This window comes from Ovis aries, chromosome 19 (assembly GCF_016772045.2).
Source record: "Ovis aries strain OAR_USU_Benz2616 breed Rambouillet chromosome 19, ARS-UI_Ramb_v3.0, whole genome shotgun sequence".
Lineage (NCBI taxonomy): Eukaryota > Metazoa > Chordata > Mammalia > Artiodactyla > Bovidae > Ovis > Ovis aries.
In genome coordinates, this window is record NC_056072.1 from 17,018,547 (window position 1) to 17,036,534 (window position 17,988).

At 43.2% G+C, this 17,988-nt stretch overlaps 1 non-coding gene across 1 annotated transcript; it reads left to right on the forward strand.

Annotated features, from left to right (window-relative positions):
- Nucleotides 1–5,166: 5,166 nt before the first annotated feature.
- LOC114109467 (U6 spliceosomal RNA) lies at nucleotides 5,167–5,268 on the forward strand. The gene has a single exon (XR_003586153.1). It is a non-coding gene; the product is annotated as a U6 spliceosomal RNA (small nuclear RNA).
- Nucleotides 5,269–17,988: the final 12,720 nt, after the last annotated feature.

Genomic DNA, 17,988 nt, shown 5'->3' on the forward strand with positions numbered 1-17,988 from the left:
TCACCAGCTCCTGGGCTTTACTCAAACTCATGTCTATTGAGTCAGATGCCATCCAACTATCTCATCCTCTGTCGTCCCCTTCTCCTCCCGCCTTCAATCTTTCCCAGCATCAGGGTCTTTTCAAATGAGTCAGATCTTCGCATCAGCGGGCCAAAGTATTGGAGTTTCAGCTTCAGCATCAGTCTTTCCAGTGAATATTCCAGACTGATTTCCTTTAGAATGGACTGGTTGGATCTACTTGCTGTCCAAGGGACTCTCAAGAGTCTTCTCCAACACCACAGTTCAAAAGCATCAATTCTTCAGCGCTCAGCTTTCTTTATAGTCCAATTCTCACATCCATACATGGCTACTGGAAAAACCATAGCCTTGACTAGACGGACCTTTGTTGGCAAAGTAATGTCTCTGCTTTTGAATATGCTGTCTAGGTTGGTCATAGCTTTTCTTCCAAGGAGCAAGAGTCTTTTAATTTCATGGCTGCAGTCACCACCTGCAGTGATTTTGGAGCCCCCCCCCCCAAAATAAAGTCTACCACTGTTTTCCCATTTATTTGCCATGAAGTGATAGGACCATGATATCAGTTTCCTGAATGTTGAGCTTTCAGCCAGCTTTTTCAGTCTCCTCTTTCACGTTCATCAAGAGGTTCTTTAGTTCTTCACTTTCTGCCATAAGCGTGGTGTCATCTGCATATCTGAGGTTATTGATATTTCTCCCGGCAATCTTGATTCCAGCTTGCTCTTCATCCAGTCCAGCGTTTCTCATGATGTACTCTGCATATATGTTAAATAAGCAGGATGACAATATACAGCCTTGACATATTCCTTTCCCTATTTGGAACCAGTCTGTTGTTCCATGTCCAGTTCTAACTGTTGCTTCCTGACCTGCATACAGGTTTTTCAAGAGGCAGGTCAAATGGTCTGGTATTCCCATCTCTTTAAGAATTTTTCCATAGTTTGTTGTGGTCCACACAGTCAAAGGCTTTGGCATAGTCAATAAAGCAGATTTAGATGTTTTTCTGGAACTCGCTTGCTTTTTTGATGATCCAGTGGATGTTGGCAATTTGATCTCTGGTTCCTCTGCTTTTTCCAAAACCAGCTTGAACATCTGGAAGTTCACAGTTCACATACTGTTGAAGCCTGACTTGGAGAATTTTGAGCATTACTTTACTAGCACATGAGACAAGTGCAATTGTGTGGTAGTCTGAGCATTCTTTGGCATTGTCTTTCTTTGGGATTGGAATGAAAACTGACCTTTTCCAGTCCTGTGGCCACTGCTGAGTTTTCCAAATTTGCTGGTATATTGAGTGCAGCACTTTCACAGCATCATCTTTTAGGATTTGAAATAGCTCAACTGGAATTCCATCACCTCCACTAGCTTTGTTAGTAGTGATGCTTCCTAAGGCCCACTTGACTCTGCATTCCAGGATGTCTGGGTCTAGTTGGGTGATCATACCATCATGATTATCTGGGTTATGAAGATCTTTTTTATATAGTTCTTCTGTGTTTTCTTGCCACCTCTTCTTAATATCTTCTGCTTCTGTTAGGTCCATACCATTTTGTCCTTTATTGTGCTCATCTTTGCATGAAATGTTCCCTTGGTATCTCTAGCTTTCTTGAAGAGATTTCTAGACTTTCGCATTCTATCGTTTTCCTCTATTTCTTTGCACTGATGACTGAGGAAGGCTTTCTTATCTCTCCTTGCTATTCTTTGGAACTCTGCATTCAAATGGGTATATCTTTCCTTTTCTCCTTTGCCTTTCGCTTCTCTTCTATTCACAGCCTTTTGTAAGGCCTCTTCAGACAACCATTTTGCCTTTTTGCATTTCTTTTCCTTGGGGATGGTCTTATCCCTGCTTCCTGTACAATGTCACAAACCTCCCTCTATAGTTCTTCAGACACTGTCCATCAGATCTAATTCCTGGAATCTATTTGTCACTTCCACTGTATAATTGTAAGGGATTTGATTTAGGTCATACCTGAATGGTCTAGTGGTTTTCCCTACTTTCTTTAAGTCAGAATTTGGCAATAAGGAGGAGTCCATGGTCACATGAACTGCCACAGTCAGCTCCCATCCTTGTTTTTGCTGATTGTATAGAGCTTCTCCATCTTGGGCTGCAGAGAATATAATCAATCTGATTTCGGTATTGACCATCTGGTGATGTCCAGGTATAGAGTCTTTTCTTGTGTGGTTGTAAGAGGGTGTTTGCTATGACCAGTGCATTCTCTTGGCAAAACTCTTTTAGTCTTTGCCCTGCTTCATTCTGTACTCCAAGGCCAAATTAACCTGTTACTCCAGGTATTTCCTGACTCCCTACTTTTGCATTCCAGTCCCCTATAATGAAAAGGACATCTTTTTGGGGGTGTTAGTTCTAGAAAGTCTTGTAGGTCTTCATAGAACCATTCAACTTCAGCTTCTTCAGCATTACTGGTCGGGGCATAGGCTTGGATTACTGTGATATTGAATGGTTTGCTTGGAAATGAACAGGGATCATTCTGTTGTTTTTGAGATTGCATCCAAGTACTGCATTTCAGACTCTTTTGTTGACTATGATGGCTACTCCATTTCTTCTAAGGGATTCTTGCCCACAGTAGTACTGTTAAAAAAAAAAAATGATTAAGGGGCATTCCCTGGTGGCCTAGTGGTTAGGATTCCATGCTTTCACTGCCATCACCCAAGTTCAATCCCTAGTCTAGGAGCTGAGATCCCACAAGTTGAGCAGCAGGTCAAAAAAAAAAAAAAAAGATTAAGGAAGAAAATGTAAGTGTTAAATATACTCTAATTCTTCATGAAGTGACAAGTGTTTGTTCCCAAGGATCTAAAAAACTGCAGAATGGGGCTGAAACTAAAGAATAAAGAACAAGGAAGGGAAAAATAGAAAATGAATGAAAAACCATGAAGTAAGTATAGAGCCCAGGGCTGGCTAAGTGTTTGGGGATTGGCTGAGTAGATATACTGTGTTTCTGGTCAAGCAGAACACTAATAGAGACACCAAAGTTACTGAGTTTTGGTCTGTTGCTCTGGCACCCTGGGCAGGAGTGGTTCCAGTATTTTTCATACAAATTTATGTCAGTGTTAGTTGCTCAGTCGTGTCCAACTCTTTGTGACCCCATGGACTGTAGCCCACCAGACTCCTCTGTCCATGGGATTCCCCAAGCAAGAATACTGGAGTGGGTTGCCATGCCCTTCTCCAGGGGATCTTCCTGATCCAGGGATGCAGCTCAGGTTTCCTGCACTGCAGGCAGATTTTTCATCATCTGAGCCACCAGGGAAGTAATTCTCCCTCTTTCATCCTCTTGACCGTTCACAAGGTTTGGTCAAAAATATCAGTACTGGACTTCCCTGCTGATTCAGTGGTTAAGAGTCTGTCTTCCAGTGTGGGAGACATGGGTTTGATCCCTGGTCCAAGAAGATCTCGTGTGCTGCAGGGCAGCTAAGCCCATGGGCCACAACTACTGAGCCCACATGCCCTAGAGCTTGTGCTTTGCAACAAGAGAAGCCACCATGATCAGAAGCCCACGCATCGCAGCTCGAGTGCAGCCCTGGTTCACTGCAACTGGAGAAAGGCCACACATAGCAATGAAGATCCAGGGCAGCCAAAAATTAAATAAATAAAAATGTTTAAAAAGTGCCAGTACTAGCATGACCCTCAGTCGCCATTGCCTCTTCTGTTCTCAGTGTAGTAGTCACAAGAGATGATGTCAAGTGATGTCTTGGAGCTGGTTCCATTCTTCTATTCTCTTTTTGTCTTTTCAGTCAGAGAGAAACCATCTGTTGGCTGATCAGTGGCTCCCTAAGTGCATTTAAAACTTTGGGAGACCCCAGATTATTAGGGAGGCAATAATAATTACTAGAAACAAAACAATAGTCATGGTTTGGAGAGTACTCCTGAGCCAGGGTCCCCATGATCCAATCCAGCTAGAAAACTGGGGACGTCTTTAAACCAGTTGACTTGTTTAGATATTTTGTGTAACTATGTCCCCCTTCCCCAGAAATGTTTATGCAGTGAGCTTGTTCCAGAGAAACAGGTGTGTTGGAAATCAGGGAGAAGTTTATGGCAGCCAGAAAGGACAAGATCACCAGCATCAAAGCCAGTCCAAGAGTCAGTTTACCCTTCTTTGTAATGACCCGAGACATGTGAACAATTATCGTTTCAGGCTAGAGCAAGGCAAAAATAGGTGGAGAGAAGAATCATGTAAGAATTTGAAAAAAGATGGTAAAGGAAGAAAGGAGGAATGGAAAGAAACATTCTTAATTTGACTTCTTGGAAGAAAGCAGTCTACCTCAATGTTGCCTACTTCTCTCCATAGTCAATTGGATTTTGAGGTCTCCACATTTACACAGGGCTGGGTGTTAGGTGGGGTCTTCTTCAGTTGTGAAATACTGTGTACCCAAGTTGTGACACCCTGTAATTCAACAGTGATGATAGAGGTCAAGAACACTCCATAAAGTCCTCTCCAGGAATCTCATCTTTGTAAAAGCAACAAAGTGAAAAAGTAAATGCCTGTAAATGACAAAGGACTGTAAAATGCCCACGACTGTAGATCTGATGAGAGTTCATTACAATGGAATCAACAAAGGAATTTGATTATTTCTGTGACACCCAATATTTTTAAGATAATAACTAGAATTATGGCTGATAACTTTATAGAAGGCATATCAGATTTATAGAAAGTTTATAATTCCTGGAACACTTAGGCTAATAATGTACTACCCACTCCAGTATTCTTGCCTGGAGAATCCCAGGGACAGAGGAGCCTAGTGGGCTGCTGTCTATGGGGTCGCACAGAGTCGGACACAACTGAAGTGACTTAGCAACAGCAGCACAAAGATAAGCTAAATATCACTTGGCAGTGTTTCCTTTGTAATTTAACATATCAAATAAGCCTAATTAGCTTAACATTTTTCTTTTTACAAGGACAGAGAATAAATATTCTAGGGGTCCTTTGGAAAATCCCAGAGTTGGTTCCAGGTCAAAAAAAATTAATTTAGAATTTGATTTTGGGTAAATTTGTTGAAAATATTCATTCAACCAAAGTAACATGTAAAGACTTTGAAGGCAAGCACAGAAAGTTACAGGGTTGTAAAAACCCTAAACCCTTAGTCTTTTAATATTCAGGGTTTTTTATTTGCAGAGTAACTGTCTTAAAAAATAGGACTAGGCTTTTGCGCATGCCTTGGCAGCACATATACTAAATTAGAACAATACAGAGAAGATTAGCATGGCCCCTGTGCAAGGATGATATGCAAATTCATGAAGCATTCCATACTTTTCTTGTTGATGTTTGACAGAAAACAACAAAATTCTGTAAAGCAACTGCCCTTCAATTAAAAAATAAAGTGGCAAGCAGCCTGAAAAGAAAAAGATTTATTAAAAAAAATATGACTAGGCTTTTGAGAAAAAATAAAACTGCTAATAATCTCGAAAACCTTGACATATCAAAAGTGGGTTTTTTTTTGGCATTACATATAATTTTAGTTCTTTCTCTTCATCAAAAGCATAGTCTAAAATAATTGGCCTCTAGTGCCTATCATTCTTTAATAATTTTGCAGTGCTGTTGTTAAAAATTGTCAAATTTAAGTATGATAACTCTAGCAACTAAAATGTTATAATCTAAGTACACATTATAAATAAAACAGCATTTGACAATAAGTTAAAATTTTTTGTACAGTTGGCAAAAGGAGGGTGGCTGGTATTAAGTTCCAATTACATTATAGAATAGAATAATGAATTTTTTGTGGTTTGATAAAGAGAAGTTACTTTTTATTTTGATAACTTCGTTGGACTGTCAGGCAAATTGGAAAAATAAAAATCAAGTGAAAAAGCCCTCTTGTAGCTGATAAGACAGTGCTGGTTTGGTTCAATAAGCAATGGGCTCCATGTCTGATTTTATTTGAGTTAAATAAAATTTTTCATTGATAAAAAATATTGAGAGTTTCCTTAAGATAAAGATAACATGAAGTACAGTAAATTATTCTGGTAAGACACAAAATCTTTGCTTTCCAGGCAGATTATTTAAAAGGTACCTTTCCTCACCCATAAACACATACTACTTTCCTTTTATAAAGATGTTCCTTATATTATTTCCAGTAATTTAAATTATGCATATGTTTTAGCATTCTTAATTCCTATTGAAAACTAAGAAGTAAGCAATCTGTCACATTAGTATTTTGTGGACTGGTAAACTTATAAATATATTTTACAATTTTAACTTTCTGAAAGTTATTCTTCCTCATAATAAATTTTTCATTGTGGCACAAAACACATTTATTAACAAAACCAAGTATCTTTAGCTCCTCTGTAAAGGAAGCCAAAGTGGATAAACCTACGTCCAGAAGTTAATGTTTCAGTATTGTATCATATTTGGAAATGATCTAGATATGCAGTGAATATCTATCATTTAACTCAACTCAGTATACCTTCAGGGTTTCAAGTTGTCCAAAAAGATTTTGGAAACTGTTTTTAAGTAGACATACCATTGTTGTTTAGTCACTAAGTCGTGTCCAACTCTTTCGTGACCTTATGGACTATAGCCTTCCAGGCTACTCTGTCCATGGGACTTCCCAAGCAAGAATACTGGAGTGGATTGCTATTTCCCTCTTCAGGGACTCTTTCATACCCAGGGATCAAACCCACATCTCCTGCAATGGCTGGAAGATTCTTTACCACTGAACCACCAAAGATGCCCGACCTACCATAAAGCGTAATTATTGTTGAAAATTTCATTTGTAGGGAGTTCCCTGGCAGTCCAGTGGTTAGGACTCTTTCATTGCCCTGGCTGGGGTTCAATCCTTGGTTGGGAAACTAAATCCTGTAAGTGGAGCTGCACAGTCAAAAAAGAAAGAAAGAGAAAAGAAGAAGTTCATTTGTAAACTTTTACTTACATCTATTTAATTTTCTTGTTTTTAACAATTATATTTGGATTATTCATGAAAATTTTGTGAAACATTAAACTGACCATCATCTTTGGTTATCTTTTTGGCTAACAAAATCTTTAACAGGTGACAGGCACTTATTTGACTTTTAGTAATCCTATGTGGAATAAAGTTGTATGTCTGAGTTGTATTTATTGTGAATAACTCTAAATACATTCCTGTTTTAAATAAACCAGCAAATTTAAACTAGCTTCCCCCATCAGGATTACCCTAGATCATGTGACCTTGAGAAATATTTGAATTAATTTCTATATTTCTGAGAATATATTTGCTTTATATAAATATTTAATTTCTTTAAGCCAATTAAATAGAAGTGAAGTGAAGTGAAAGTCACTCAGTTGTGTCCTACTCTTTGCAACCCCATGTACTGGGGCCTGTCCATGGAATTCCCCAAGCAAGAATACTGGAGTGGGTTGCCAGGCCCTCCTCCAGGGGATCTTCCCAACCCAGGATTGAACTCATGTCTCATTATGTCTCCTGCATTGCAGGCAGGTTCTTTACCACTAGTAGCACCTGGGAAGCAAAATAAAGGACTGCTGCTGCTGCTGCTGCTGCTGCTGCTGCTAAGTCGCTTCAGTCGTGTCTGACTCTGTGTGACCCCACAGACGGCAGCCCAGCAGGCTCCCCCGGCCCTGGGATTCTCCAGGCAAGAACAATGGAGTGGGTTGCCATTTCCTTCTCCAATGCATGAAAGTGAAAAAATAAATTGAAGTTGCTCAGTTGTGTCCAACTCTTCATGACCGAATGGACTGCAGCTTACCAGGCTCCTCCGTCCATGGGATTTTCCAGGCAAGAGTACTGGAGTAGGGTGCCATCACCTTCTCCAAAAATAAAGGACAGTTCAGTTCAGTCGTTCAGTAGTGTCCAACTCTTTGTGCCCCCATGAATCGCAGCACGCCAGGCCTCCCTGTCCATCATCAACTCTTGGAGTTCACTCAGACTCATGTCTATCGAGTCAGTGATTCCATCCAGCCATCTCATCCTCTGTCGTCCCCTTCTCCTCCTGTCCCCAATCCCTCCCAGCATCAGAGTCTTTTCCAATGAGTCAACTCTTCGCATGAGGTGGCCAAAGTATTGGAGTTTCAGCTTCAGCATCATTCCTTCCAAAGAAATCCCAGGGCTGATCTCCTTCAGAATGGACTGGTTGGATCTCCATGCAGCCCAAGGGACTCTCAAGAGTCTTCTCCAACACCACAGTTCAAAAGCATCAATTCTTCGGCCTTCTTCACAGTCCAACTCTCACATCCATACATGACCACTGGAAAACCATAGCCTTGACCAGACAGACCTTAGTCGGCAAGGTAATGTCTCTGCTTGCTATCTAGGTTGATCATAACTTTTCTTCCAAGGAGTAAGCGTCTTTTAATTTCATGGCTGCAGTCACCATCTGCAGTGATTTTGGAGCCCCCCAAAAATAAAGTCTGACACTGTTTCCACTGTTTCCCCATCTATTTGAAGTGATGGGACTGGATGCCATGATCTTCATTTTCTGAATGTTGAGCTTTAAGCCAACTTTTTCACTCTCCACTTTCACTTTCATCAAGAGGCTCTTCAGTTCCTCTTCACTTTCTGCCATAAGGGTGATGTCATCTGCATATCTGAGGTTATTGATATTTCTCCCGGCAATCTTGATTCCAGCTTGTGTTTCTTCCAGTCCAGCGTTTCTCATGATGTACTCTGCATATACGTTAAATAGGCAGGGTGACAATATACAGCCTTAACTTACTCCTTTTCCTTTTTGGAACCAGTCTGTTGTTCCATGTCCTGTTCTACAGTTGTCTTCAATTTCTCCAAGACTTGCATTGCAACCTGAAAGACATCACAGGCTCACACACCCACCCAACTACTTTATTTGCTTCTTTCTATCAGGGATAAGATGTTCAAATAATCAAGAGATTCCTATGTTCTAAATTTAGAGCTGTTTTTGGAATCCCCCCACCCCCCGACCCCCCTCACCTTGGCTGCCTTGGCTTCTGGCTTGATGGCAGCTACATCCTTTGGAACCCAAGAAAAAGAGAAAGGGCTCCAAAATCACCGTGGACGGTGATTGCAGCCATGAAATTAAAAGATGCTTGCTCCTTGGAAGAAAAGCTATGACAAGCCTAGACACCATATTAAAAAACAGAGACATCACTTTGCCAATAAAGGTCCATTTAGTCAGGGCTATGGTTTTTCCAGTAGTCGTGTATGGATGTGAGAGTTGGATTATAAAGAAAGCTGAACGTGGAAGAATTGATGCTTTTGCACTGTGGTGTTGGAAAGGACGCTTGAGAGTCACTTGGACAGCAAGGAGATCAAACCAGTCCATACTAAAGGAAATCAGTTCTGAATATTCATTGGAAGGACTTATGCTGAAGCTGAAACTCCAATACTTTGGCCACCTGATGCAAAGAACTGACTCATTGGAAAAGACCCTGATGCTTGGAAATATTGAAGGCAGGAAGAGAAGGGGAAGACAGAGGATGAGATGGTTGGATGGCATCACCAACTCAATGGACATGAGTTTGAGCAAACTCTGGGAGATAGAGAAGGACAGGGAGGCCTGGTGTGCTGCAGTCCATGGGGTCACAAAGAGTCGGACACGACTTAGTGACTGAACAACAACATCCTTTGTTTGTTCATATGGCAGGTGACACTTTTCAAGCACCTTGGCAACAGTCAGTAGGACCATATCTGACCCACATTTTTTGGTCCAGCCTAATTTTGGGGCCCCCAACCTGCAAATGTGAATGATGCAACCTGCATACCCCAGGCAGGCAGAAACCTGAACCGAGATCTAAAGACACAAAACTAAACAGACAAGAAAACGATAGCAATAAGAAAGAAAGGACTGATAACCAACTGGTACCCAGAAACCAGTTCACAAGAGCATCGTGCCTTCCTCCCTCAACCAGGCACTACAGAGATCCAGGGAGGCTGACACTGATCTTCGCTTTTCTCAGGCTTCTGCCAGTATTCCCAGCAGCCCATCTTCAGGCTCCAGAGCAAGTGAAGTTTAGAGAGTGCATTCCAGGTATCTACAAAAATCTGACATGGTTTTATGTTAATTTCAAATTTAGTTTCCCTTTGGCTTTTTAAGGAAATAACTGGTAGCAGTTTACCAGAAAACCCTAGAGTCCCACCAACCCGTGGGAGGGGCTGAGATAGGGATCATCCTTCAAGGTTAAATGTGGGAGTGAAGGAGGAAACAGACAGAACAGGCTCCATCTTGGGCCGGACTGTGGACTTTGAGCTATATGCCCAGTATTTATGGAAATAACACACCAACTGGAAAACCAGACCCCTCTCACCCGATGGAAGGGCCCCAGGGCTCATATCTAGACTCTCTATCGCCTAAAAGAATACGCTAATTATCTGTGTAACCAAATAGAATCATAAATTCTATTATGCTTATTGGGGTATGACCACAGGCCTATTGATAATTGTCCACTGTTAACTACCTGGGCTTAAGGCATACGAATCACAGGTTTAAGGCATATGAATCACAGCTTAACTTTGATTGTATCTTTCTTTTCCTTTGTTCAGACTAGTTTCAGAGAATTTGGGGAGGTGAGTTTGAACGTGTACGCTTAGGGAATATAAGGTTTTCACAAAACCTAGTCGGGGTCCTTGGCTAAGAGGAGACTCTGCCTTGAGCCCGCCAGTGTAATAAACTGCACTCCACTATCTGCATTATCTTTCTGAGTGAGTTTGTTTCTTGGAACAAGTGGCTACAACATTTGGTGCATTGGCCGGGAAACGCCTCACTTTGAGGAGACAGTCTCATTTGAGGCCACCCTGAGGCTTTGTGGCTTGATTCTCCCAGAGGGGGGAAGGCGCCTCGCCCTCTGGAAGAATTCAGCCTTTCAGCGCCCAGTTTCTTCACTTTGGCAGGTAGCGAATGGCAGCAAGGGAACTGAGCACTCAGGTGAGGAGGAACCCCCCTAGTGGGGTAGAAGAGGGAGCCTGATCACCCCCCTGGGAGGGACTAGAAGGGGCACGGACCCACAGGAGACTGGAATAGACAGATGGCAGCGATTGCTTGGTACACAGGTCGATGAGCGTGTTAGGGCTTAGGAAGGAAATTTGTGAAGGTCATTTAGGAGGTGGTGTCCATGCCATCTTGGGGAAAATTATTACCAAGCAATCGCCAGGGGATTTTTAGGAGAAGAAACTTAGTCCTTGTGTGCTCGGATTCTACCCTCCCCCAGGAGGTGTCCCATCTGCTGTGAAATTTTTGACCCCCTCGGAATTGTCAGGCTACAAGGAGGGGAATACATAAGTGAGTATGAATTAACTTTTCCGGAGATGGCCTAGGATGTGGGATATTTAACCCATCTGTGTTTTCATCCGCACCTAATCAAGTCCACCAAGGCAGAACAGACTTTAAAAGTTAAGGGAGAAACAGTCTTGGACCGTGTGGTGTTCTGGTTCAGCCGTGCTGACTGGCAGGGGAAGACACGCCGATCCTCCTTCTCCGTCTGGGATCTAGCAGGTAAGGCTTTTCTCACCCCAATTAGGAAGGAGACAGAATGGCAATTTAACTGTTTCATTGAGTGGAAATATCAGAAGTACATAGGGTACTGAGAACTTCATAGACAGAACAAAAAGGAAAAGTAGAAGAAGGTCCGAGAAGGTAAGCAAGATGGGGGGAAGTGAATCTAAGGCAACTGTATTGGAGTGCATGATTAAAATTTTAAAGAAGGGATTTGGAGGAAACTTTGGGGTGAAGATGATGCCTAACCGCCTCCACATACTCTGTGAGGTCAAATGGCCCCGTGTGGGAGTAGGATGGCCCCCAGAGAACACCGTGAACTTAAAAACAGCAGAAGCAGTGTATACAGTAGTCACAGGAGAGCCGGGACACCCGGATCAATATCCATATATTGACTCATGGCTAGGGTTAGCTCTAGACCCTCCTGCTTGGACAAGGTTCTGTATCCAGAAGGGAAAGGGAAAAATACTAATGGCGCAAAAATTGACTGATGATAAAAAAGGTAATTTTACAGGATTTGGATGGCAATGACCTGACCCGTCCCCCATACTGGATAATGATGTGCCTGCCTCCTAGTGCTCTACCAGGACTGGAGGCCGCCTTATTGCCGAATCCAGGGCCAGGTGAAGTCTGCAGCAGCCGCTGCTCCTCCGCCAACTCTCCTGGAGTCCGTAGAGCCGCCATTTCGGCAGGCTCTGATCCCAGCAATGAAGACCTCTGGTCAACGCCCTCAGAATTCCATCTCAGCTGGACCTCCTAGATTGTATCCACCTCTCTCGGTGAGTACTCATGGAGAGGGGAAAGAAAACACAGGAATTAGACAGAGGCTGTGCTCCGCCAAGGAACAGGGGGAAAGAACCCCACTACAGATGCCCCTCAGAGAGCCTCCGGTTCAGGATTCATGTGGGCACTACCATCAGCCCCCTGTAGCCTATTACTATTTTCCTCTACAGATATATTAAACTGGCAAAGACACAGGATCCTAACTGAGGTCAGAAAATGGTTAAGAGGAATGGCACCGAAGGGTACTGCAAACCTGCAGCTGTGGGCAGAACTAGCCACCCCCGATGAGAGGCCCAGCTGGGACTGTAACACAGAGGAAGCGAGGGGCCACCTGGAGAGATATTGGGCAGCTATTTTACAAGGCCTCAAGAGGGGGCCCCCGAAAACCTATGAGTATGGCAAAACTCTCCAAAGTGATTCAAAGGGAAAGCGAATCACCCTCTGAGTTCTATGAAAGACTGTGCGAGGCCTGTAGACTTTATACGCCAATAGATCCAGAGGCTGCTGTGTCTCAGATGGTGATAAATGCAGGCTTTGTGTCTCAGGCCTATCCTGAAAATGTCAGATGGGGAGACACCAAGTGACTCATGAATTTTTATACATCCCTGAATGCCCAGTACCTTTGTTGGGAAGAGACTTGCTAAATTGGAGGCACAAGTGACCTTCCCCGCCACGAAAGACCCACTCTTCGAGTGGGATCAACCACCTATTTACTCTTCCTCTCGGTAACCCCTCAAGATGAATGGAGGTTACACGATCTCCCAGAAGGGAAACTGGACAGACTAAACCGTTGAGAGAGAATGAGAGCTAACTCAACAATTCCCTGAGGTCTGGGAGGAAGACAACCTCCCACCCGCCCTCAACCCCAGGCTTGCAAAACAAGTCCCACTGGTAATAGAACTCAAACGCAGTACAATTACATCAGCACCTGCCTTGGGCCTACCAGACCTATACAGACTGTTTATTCTTTACCTGACTGAAAAGGACAAGGTGGCTATGTGAATGTTGTCCCAGACTATGGGGACATGGGACAGACCCGTGGCTTTATCCCGAAATGGCTGGACAATATTGCCACTGGGTGGCTGGGATGCTTGCAGGCAGTTGTTGTAGTTGCCTTATTGGTCCGGGGGGCAACCAAGCTGACTTTGGGCCAAGATTTGATCATGAAAGTTGCACATGAGGTCAACACTCTCCTGCGAGGGGACTCCCATAAATGGCTGTCAACATCCTGGATTACTCAGTACCAGGGACTGTTACGTGAAAACCCCCATGTTACTATTGAGCCTTGTCAGGCCCTGAATCTGGCCACCCTCCTTCCTGTGGGAGAAGGTAGGCCCTCACATGATTGCAGGAAATATACCAGCAGACCTGACTTGAGAGACCAGCCAATCCCAGACCCAGATTTGGTCCTGTACACCAATGGCATCAGCCTGGTGAAACAAGGACAATGACTGTCGGGATATGCAGTAGTCACGGAAGAAACCATCGTTGAGGCTAGCTCTCTGCCATCACACTGGTCTGCTCAATGGGCCGAACTATATGCTCTAATCCAGGTCCTCCAGCTGTCAAAAGAAGACAAACATTTACACAGACTCCAGGTATGCTTTTGCCACAATATATGTACACAGGGCTCTGTATAAGGAGAGAGGCCTTTTGACAGCTAGTGAAAAAGATATTACATAAGGAAGAAATTAAGACCCTATTAGATGCTGCCTGGGAACCAGAAAGGGTTGCAGTCATACACTGCCGAGGACATAAAAAAGAGGATACCACCCACCCCCCCCGGCCTGGCTTGGGGAAACAGAGTGGCTGATAAGACTGCTAAACAAGCAGCCGAGGGCTTGGGGGTGACAAGTGAAGCTCCTATTAAAGCTCTCGTATTGGTGGAGCTGCCTGAGTTAATGCTGGACTCTCTAAAATACACTGAAGCCCACAACCAACTAGTCAAAGCAGAAGGGGCCATCAAGACTGAAAAGGGATGGTGGGAATTACCAACTGGCCAATTATTGGTACCGGAGGAGCTGGCACCCATTCTGATAGGCCAAACACACCAAGCAACCCACCTAGGCCACGATAAACTGGAAGAACTAATTCGAAAATATTTCCTGGTTCCCCACCTCTCTTCCCTATGCAGGACAGAATCTCAGAACTGTACTGCCCGCTCACAGGTCAATGCCGCCTCTGGCACAAACAGAAATCTCTGGGGATTCAGCTAAAAGGCACACTGCCCTTTGAACACCTGGAAGTGGACTTCACTGAAATGAAACCTCACCAACACTACCGTTACCTGCTGGTCATGATATATACGTTCTCGGGATGGGTAGAAGCTTTTCCTACCTGGACTGAAAAAGCATCAAAAGTAGCCTGGTGCCTGCTTAGGAAAATAGTTCCCAGATTTGGATTTCCTACCAGCATTGGATCAGACAATGGCCTGACTTTCGTAGATGATTTAGTACAAGCAAACAAAACTTTAAACATCAAATGGAAACTGCACACCGCATATAGGCCCAGAGTTGTGGGATGGTGGAATGAACCAACCGGACACTTAAAGAGACTCTCCAAATGGATCATAGAGACTGACTGCTCCTGGGTGGACTTGCTTCCAACGGCTCTCAGACTCAGGATGACCCCACGGTCCCAAGGCTATTCTCCATATGAAATTGTGTATGGGAGGCCCCTCCCATAATAAAACAGGCGTCAACAAATTTGCCTCAGGTAAGGGGGGATGGGATTTCACAGCAGATGAAACTGGGTAAGGTAATAAATTGGGTAACTAAGTTTGTACAAGAAAGGGTGCCATTCCCCCTTGGGGAACAGATTCATCAGTTTACACTTGGTGACTAAGTATGGGTCAAAGATTGAAAACATGATATGCTAGCCCCTTGGTGGAAGGGCCCTTATATTATTCTAACTACCCCTACAGCAGTTAAAGTTGCAGGTATTGCCCCTTGGATTCATCATACCAGGGTGAAGAGAGCAGACCCAGAAAATGCTGAGTGGATTGCACAGAGGGACCCCAGTGACCCTTGAGAGACTAAGACCATCCTTAAGAAGAAGGAAAAGAAGATCCCGGACGAGCCCCTTAAGAATGAAGCCGCATGATCAATCTCATTGACATGCCAACTCCCACAATACCTCCAACTGTTGTGTATGTGGGGCTATGCCTCTGTCTGTGATGGGTAGACTTCCCTGGTGGCTGTCACCCCTCCACCAAGGAGACTTTAAACCACTCTGCTCTTTTCTGGGACACAATCATAATCTCTCCCTGCTCTTGCCAGACCTACAGTCAATAGCCTTGGGTCACGGGGTTACATACTATGTAAACACCAGTTTCATGAAAGTAACAGAAGCGGTAATTCAAATTAAAATGGTTTTGGACATGCTCACAGCTGCTCAAGGAGGGACCTGTGCTATAATTAAGGTTGAATGTTGTGTATATATTCCTGATTTATCTGACAATGTATCAGCTGCTTTAGATGTCATGAAAAACCCAGGTAAAAACAATGTCAAATAAAAACATTCCTTTCTGGACTTTGGTACTATCTTGGGTGAAGGGTGATTGGCGGAAAATTAATTTACCATTGTTATAGTTGCCTTGATAGTTCTGTTCTGTGGACCTTGCATTTTACAATGTATTATCAACTTTGTAACCCAAAGGTTGATGTCGTTCTCCCAGATTGGCGGTTGGAGAGCCAGGGTGCAATATATCCCTATGAGTGATGCTCATACTATGAGTTAAGAGCATCGAGAGTGGGGAATGAAGGAGGAAACAGACAGAAAAAGCTCCAACTTGAAAGCAGGACTCCATCTTGGGCCGGACTGTGGACTTTGAGCTATATGCCCAGTATTTATGGAAACGACATATCAACTGGAAAACCAGACCCCCCCCCCCCGGCCCCCAATGGAAGAGCCCCAGGGCTCGTATCTAGACTCTCCATCACCTAAAAGAATACTCTAATTATCTGTGTAACCAGAGAGAATCATAAATTCTATTATGCTTATTGGGGTATGACCACAGGCCTATTGATAATTGTCCACTGTTAACTACCTAGGCTTAAGGCATACAAATCATGGGTTTAAGGCATATGAATCATGGCTTAACTTTGATTGTATCTTTCTTTTCCTTTGTTCAGACTAGTTTCAGAGAATTAGGGGAGGTGCGTTTGAACATGTACACTTAGGGTATATAAGGTTTTCACAGAAACTAGTTGGGGTCCTTGGCTAAGAGGAGACTCTGCCTTGGGCCCACCGGTGTGAAAAACTGCACTTCACTATCTGCATCGTCCTTCTGAGTGAGTTTGTTTCCTGGAACACGGGGCTACAACAGGAGCATTAGAGACAGTGTGGAAGGATTTGACAAGCTTTCAAGGACATTCTCCCAGTCTCCCAACTGACTGCAAAAGAGACATCGAATTCTGGGCCAATGACTTGATGATAGACTTCTAAGAGGGTGCAATGGAGGATGCCCCCTGTTTTATATTTCTGGCCTTGGAACTGTTGCAGTTATAAGGTCACCAACTTGGAAGACTGTTGTTAAGGGTCTTGTAGTGTGTTTGGAATAGAAGGACAATTCAGATTGAGAACTAGTAGACTATGATTACCCAGGTAAGGGAGGCTAGAGCAGAGTAGCAGGGGTCATGTCAGTCTTACAATCTTAGTGTTAATTTCTGCTCTACATTGAGTCACTTACAAATAATGGAACTACTTCATATATACTATTGAGCTTTCTTTTTTATATTCTTTTCCATTACGGTTCATCACAGAATATTGAAATAGTTCCCTGTGCTATACAGGAGGATCTTGCTATTTATCCATTTCATATATAATAGTTTGCATCTGCCAACCCCAAATTCCTATCCCATCCCTCTCCTACCCTACATAACACAAATCTGTTCTGTTTGTGAGTCTGTTTTATAGATAAGTTCATTTGTATTATATTTTAGATTCCACATATAAATGATATATATGGTATTTGTCTTTCTCCTTCTGAACTACTTCACATACTATGAAAATCTATAGTTGTATCCATGTTGCTGCAAATGGCATTATCTTCTTTTTTATGCCTGAGTAGCATTCCATTATATATACATCTGTATTCCATTGTATATATGTACCTCATCTCCTTTATCCATGCATTAGTCGATGGACATTATGTTGTTTCCATGTCTTGGCTATTGTGAATAGTCCACGTCTCTGCTATGAACACAGAGGTGCATGTATCTTTTCGAATTGTAGTTCTGTCTGAATATATGCCCAGGAGTGGGACTGCTAGGTCATATGGTAATTCTATTTTTAATTTTTTGGCCATGCAACACAGCATACAGGATCTTGGTTCCCCAACCAGGGACCAAAGCTGTGCCTTCTGCAGCGGAAGCAGGGAGTCTTAATCACTGGACCACCAAGGAAATCTCATATTTTCAGTTTTATGAAGAACCTCCATACTGTTTTCCACAGTGGCTGCACCAACTTACATTCCTACCAGCGTGGTAGGAGAAGAACACTAGTACTTTTGATGATTTGTTAATCAGTCAACTAACTAACCAAGTTTTTATAGAGTGCTACTATACTTTAGGCACTATGCAGGGTCTGGGAGTCAGTAGTGGATCTTTGAGCTTCGCTATTCACTGTCCTCTAGGGAAAGTGTTAGTCGCTCAGTCAAGTCTTACTCTTTGTGACTCCATGGACTGTGCAGCCCACCAGGCTTCTCTGTCCGTGGAATTCTCCAGGCAAGAATACTGGAGTGGGTTGCCATTCCCTTTTCTAGGGATCTTTCCAACCCAGGGATTAGAACCCATGTATCC